This window comes from Solanum pennellii, chromosome 8 (assembly GCF_001406875.1).
Source record: "Solanum pennellii chromosome 8, SPENNV200".
NCBI classification, from domain to species: domain Eukaryota; kingdom Viridiplantae; phylum Streptophyta; class Magnoliopsida; order Solanales; family Solanaceae; genus Solanum; species Solanum pennellii.
The window spans coordinates 58,933,261-58,939,864 of NC_028644.1; the positions used below are offsets into that span (position 1 = coordinate 58,933,261).

Genomic DNA, 6,604 nt, shown 5'->3' on the forward strand with positions numbered 1-6,604 from the left:
GGAGAATCACGAACGAAGGAGTTTTGCCGACTCTTTAACCCTAGAAATAACAATGATTTCTATCTGTCAATTTCGGTAATCGGTAAGTAACAGTGGTACAAATTTATTTGATTAATTGATTTGATTGATTATTTTTTTTGCCAAAGTTGAAATCTTACTTAAGATTTTTGTGGTTATTGAGTGTTGGAGAAATGAAAACGGAGGGTTTTTGCCGACTTTTTGACTTTAAAAATAGATGATGATTTCGATAAGGTCAGTGGTACCGATTTACTTTTTAGCCAAGGTTGTAATCTCTTTCTAATTTAAAGTTCTTGTGATTCTTGAGTGCAGGACAATAGATGAATCAGAAACATATGATTTTTGCTGTCTTTTTGATCTGAGAAATGGAAGGCGATTTTTTTTCCAGCGATTCCGATAAGTATCAGTTGCACATATTCATTTTATTTATTGATTGATGGATATTTTGCACTTACCATGAACATCAAACAAAACAAAAGATAAAAAAAATAGGTCAATGTTTTTCAAAAATTATTAGGGTTTTTTGGTAAACTGTAAATATCATTAACAAACAAAAGAACCATTACATCTATAGAGCACCTAAATGCATAGCCACATTCTAAGAAGGTTTTATGTCTTTAAGCCTCCAACTGAACAAGAAAATAGTTACATAGAAAAATGTTGACTCAACCTATTACTTCTATTAGCTTTTTTAGATCCCATAAACAATGTCATTCTTTCTATAAATTCTGATTTTTATCTGTGTAATTACTATGTTACTATTCACAATTGTGCCTCTATACAACTTCCAGTTTCTTTCCCTCCAAGTATGGTAAACTATGGCACTCCAAACTACTGCAACCACTCTATACAACTTCCAGTTTCTTTTCCTCCAAGTGTGGTAAACTATGACACTCCAAACTGCTGCAATCACTTCTTTACAGAATCGACTCCAATGTTTTCTCTTGATTCATTCTAGTACCTATCGCACCTCACTTGTATACACATGTATGTTAGCCCAAGGTAATACTAGCTTTCACTTGTCCCAGCCAAGTGCAGTGGGTAAAGAGATGCAACTGGGTCTCCATCACTTGGCTGTGGCATAAACAACATATCTCATTATCAATAGGAATGTTCAAACATAACACCCTCTTCTTGGTAAGTAGTCTGTCTTGTACTGCTAATCAAATTATCATTCAATGCCTTGGCTGTGCTACAGAAGTCCAAATAAGATAAACTATCTTTAGCCAGTTCAATTCACCCAGCATTGCTTTGTAGATGGCAGAGATTGAATATTGGACATAATAAGTTAGATTACACCTCCCTTGTAAATACCAGTTCCTCTTGTTGTTCGACTGTATATTTAACTTTTTCAAATACCAACTGCAATCTAGAGGCAGAATATGTTCCCTAATGGAATCATCATTCCTTATACAGATCTCATGTACCCATTTCACCCACAAAATATTTTTGTTTTTCTGATAACTGCCATAACAATTTGCCTACTCATGCAATATTTCAATTACTGCAGCCCTTAACATTCAACCTTTCAAACTCCTTTGGACAACAAATTTTCTCCTATGCGATACTTTCCTCATCTCTTCATTACTCACCCAAAGATAGTTCCTACAAATTCTATCAACCTCCTTGAGAATACTTTGGGGTAGAATGAACACAAACCCCTATAAACTATGTATAGAGAGCAAAACGATAGTCACAATTTAAATTCTACCAGCATAAGATATAACCAGTTTTAATCGGCTAATGATCTTATTTATCAGAAGTTGAAAATCCACTCTCTTCCACTTCTTGGAGGAATATAAAAGCCCAAGATATCTCATGGGGAGATGTCCTAGAGGGACCCAGTCAATCCTAAAAATTGTCCGAAAGTTCCTATGGTCTACTCCGACTACAAACAAGTTAGATTTATCTACATTGGCCACAAAACTCGTTGCTTCACTAAAATGAGTTAAAGCTTCCATCACTCTAGCCACAGAACTAGTGTCACATTTACAACATATCATTAGATCATCGATAAAGTTTAAATGAGTCAAATTCAGATGCTTACACATTGGATGAAAATGAAAGCCAGGTATTCATTCACTTTTAGACCCTCGACAAAAACTCTATTACTAGGACAAAGAAGAGTAGAGACATTAGATCCCCTTGTCGTAAACCTCTCTTGCCAACAAAAGTTCATTCCCTTCACCATTTACTTTTACGGTAAAATATAGTGAAGTTACGCATATCATTACCAACTATGTAGAGCTTTTAGGAAATTCATATCAAATTAGTGCTTCCTCCAAAAATTTCCAGCTTACCATGTCATAGGTCTTTCTTAAATATATTTTCATCAAATTATTAAGGTTTAAAATTCAACTAATTAACTCTCATTTTTAAAATAAAAAAAAAGTATCAAATAGATTTTCGAGTTATTAGGTGAAATCATTCATCAATCAATTATAAATGAGACTGAAATTAGTCTAGTTGTTTTCCATTGTTGGAATCGAATCAAGAATGGTACATCTGTATTCTCAGTTGTTTTCCATTGTTGGAATCGAATCAAGAATGGTACATCTGTATTCTCAGTTGTTTTCCATTGTTGGAATCGAATCAAGAATGGTACATCTGTATTCTCAAAATAAAGAATTGGGTATTTCAAACCCAATATCCAACAAAAAATAGAGCAAGTAATTTCCAAACATACTTTTCAATTCTGACAAGGTGATGAATATGAATTTCTTCAGTGTACAAGAGGAGAATTAACGTCTTACTTTAGGTGCTGCTTCTTCAACAGATTGCCTGTCATGCCATCACTTGGCAAAGGGGCAATATTTCTGTCTGATCTAATTGACCCATGACCCTTCCTACCAAAAAATATCAACTTTATTTTCTCCAAAATTCTGTTCTGTGCTTCCCTTATTCTCTGTTTCTGTCTCACTTTTTCGAATTCCTTCTTCTTCCTCAACCTCCTCTCTTCCCTAGTCTTGTTGGAATTTTTCACTGGCAATGGAGCTGTTTGTTTAAATCGAACAGTCTCAGAAGGTGGGTGAGGACACGAAGAAGGAGGAAGAAGACGGAATCGTGGCTGAGAAGGTTGAGGAAGGGACGGAGGCGGATACTGATTTATCAGCGGAGAAAACAGTGACTGAGACGGTGTAGAAAAAGACGAAGGAGAAGTGGCTGGAGGTAGGCACGGTGTCAGAGAGGTGGAGGAAATGAAAGAGAAGGAGGAGGATGTGGATACAAGGAATTCAGCAGCGGCTCCTGCCGCAGATATGCATTTCTCGACATTAGAGGAGGAGGGATGAATTGGTACGAATATGACAATCCCTCTTTCACTCGATAACCCCAATTTTGCCTGAATTGAGACATGATGATGATAGCGAATTGTTATGCGATGGTAAAAATGACCAAGAGGTAGAAATCTACAAAGCCTGACACTTTTATTTGATATAATGTTCTTGGGAGTTAAGTTCTTATAAGTGTCTACAACTTCCAAAAACACCACAATATCAAAACAAAAAGTGTTCTGTAGAATTCTAACTTCTTCGTCATTCCCGCCGCCGCTGCTGCCACCGCCGCCTCATAACAATTTGCCGATGTCTCAGTTCAGGCAGAATTGGGGTTATCGGGTGAACGAGGGCTCGCCATACTCGTACCAATTCATCCCTCCTCCTCCACTGTCGAGACATCCATATCTGCCGCCGCCTCCGCCGGATTCCTTGTATCCACAGCCTCCTCCTCCTCCACCTTCTCCGACACCGTGCCCACCTCCACCTTCTCCTCCTCCTCCTTCGTCTTTTACTCAACCGTCTCAGGAACTGTTCTCTCCGCTAGTAAATCGGTATCAACCTTCGTCCCCTCCTCCACCTTCTGAGCCACGATTCTGTCTGCTTCCTCCTCCTTCGTGTCCTCACCCACCTTCTCAGGCTGTTCGATTTAAACAAACAACTCCATTGCCAGTGAAAAATTCCAACGAGACTAGGGAAGAGAGGAGGTTGAGGAATTCGAAAAAGTGAGACAGAAACAGAGAATAAGGGAAGCACAGAACAGAATTGTGGAGAAAACGAAGTTGATATTTTTTGGTATGAAGGGTCATGGGTCAATTAGATCAGACAGAAATATTGCCCCTTTGCCAAGTGGTGGCATGACAGGCAACCTGTTGAAGAAGAAGCAGCTGAAGTAAGATGTTAATTCTGCATTTATTGTCAGCCATATTAATATGTTCCAATTGTTCTATCTATTGTCTGTTCCACTGGAGATTTAAGTTTTCAAGCATGCTAGTTGGTCGTAAGTACTCTTTAATTTAGAATGCATCTACAATGTTACATACGCTCGCGATATGCTTTGGTTTACCTTGCAATTAGACAGTAAGCATAGATTTAAGGGTGAATGTACTTGTCACTAGACTGTTGAAAATGGAAGAAGAGAATAGAGAAAGGAAGAAGAGAGTAGAGGAAGATAATATATTTGATCGTTTTCTGCATTTCTCATTGATAGTACTATGAATATAAGTAATTGATAGATACAATCATAAGACGACACATGTTTGCTTCTTTAACAGAATTTAGGGCTGATAACATTGTAGATGCATTCTAAACTTTCTGTTCCGCTTTAATTTAGAATACATCTACAATGTTATATACCACTATATGCTTTGATTTACCTTGCAATATGATGATAAGCATAGATTTTGGGGTTAACTTTAGACGTAAATTGGACAGTCCATCTTTTATGTGTGAAGTTGGTATTACTCTGTCAATGTTCGTCTTCGCAAATGTTCTGTTTTCTTATAGTTCTAAAATTTTCCCATATCCATACTGGGGCGGGCCATTTTTGCTAGCGGGAGACCTTTCGCTCCAGTTGAGTACAAGGGGAACGTCTTCGTGTCTGGTCAGGTCTGAAATGTTACAAAACATATGGCTTTACATATTTCCTAAATACATTTAAATTTCATAACATTAGGTATTCAATTTCTCTCTAGCGAAATAACGCATACATCTTCCCTGGTTTGGGTCTGGGGCTAATAATATCTGGTTCTATTCGTGTTCATGATGACATGCTCCTGGCAGCCTTTAAGTTGTGCAAAATGTTGCTCTACTATTTAAGATAATATCTGGTGCATTCGCGTTCTGATCAACTTCTATCTCTCGATTTTTTTCTGATAATAACTTCTGTGCATATGTTGCTGTAAACGTTTTCCTTGAATTGGAATCCTTGATACCTTTACACTAAGGTGGTGCCTTTAATCCTCGTAAAATCTTACATTTCTATCTCCAAATTCTTTCATCTGAACAGCAGAAGCTTTAGCAGCAGAAATAAGTCAAGAGAACTTGGAGAAGGGATTAATATACCCACCATTTGCCAACATAAGGAAGATTTCAGCTCACATTGCAGCCAAAGCATATGAACTTGGTATTTTTCGCCTCTACAATCTTGTCACTGGAGAACTTCATCACTCTTTTTTCAACATGTATCTATCAAATATAGTATTTATGTTCACTTCTTGTTGCTAAACAGGCTTGGCCACTCGTCTACCTCAACCGGATAACCTAGTAGAATATGCAGAGAGTTGCATGTACAGTCCAAGTTATCGCTAAGTCAAGGAAAATATATAAAATTAGTACTCATTTTTCATAGCTTTGAATATTAGTATACTTATGGAGATATGATGTTTTCAACTACCACTAATTTAGGAGGAATATATAGACAATTTTTAGTTTTGTATTGGCCACTTAACATCTTTTGTGTAATTCTGACCCATTGGGTCAGCACAGGGCACTGGCATTGGACTCTTAAAGTTATATTTCGAGTATGAAAAGAATCATGTTGAACTGAGATCTTAAAGTTATATTTCGAGTATGAAAAGAATCATGTTGAACTGAGATGAGTTTTACAATCTACAAAATTCAAATTTAGTTACTGCTACTCCAAACAAACAAAAAAAGACTAATTTTTTTTCCTTAAACTATTCGAAATGGGACAATTTTAATTAGATAGTCGTTGAGTCACTTGCATAGGTGCAGGGATATGTTGATGAGCAATTTACTGAGTTGGAAGAGCTACAAGATGATGTTACTCCTAACTTTGTGGAAGAAGTTGTTACTTTGTTTTATAATGATTCAGCTAGGTTAATCCATAACATTGGCCCTTTATTGTAAGTTTTAATTTTCTCTTGAACATATTTAATACACTGATTAATTAATATAAATATTTAATTTGTTGGATATTTAAGGGCAGTAGTTCAAGGTTAGAAATTAACAAGATGGTTATATGATAAAACTAGATGTAAATGATAACTTATTATAACAATTTTTTTCATGATTAATTGTATGCAGCATTGGAGCCAAGAAAGTTAAAATTGAATGTACAAAGTTCATGGAATATTGCCAAGCTGAAAACGTAGAAGGGTAATTAATCATCATTAATATAAAGAATTTTTTACACTATCAATATAATTTATATGTATTAACATGTTACGATCAGATAAATTAAAAAAAATCAATATCAATTATCCAAACATTAATCCTGTAGAACGAACTTGTTGTAATTGATGGCTTGCAAGATGTTCTTACATGACTACTGGCTTATCTAGAATTTACTT

General features: G+C 36.1%; 2 pseudogenes; one reads left to right on the plus strand and one right to left on the minus strand.

The window, feature by feature from the left end:
* Window positions 1-2,767: 2,767 nt before the first annotated feature.
* LOC114078442 lies at window positions 2,768-3,413 on the minus strand (annotated as a pseudogene).
* Window positions 3,414-3,455: 42 nt separating this feature from the next.
* Window positions 3,456-5,840, plus strand: LOC114078332 (annotated as a pseudogene).
* Window positions 5,841-6,604: the final 764 nt, after the last annotated feature.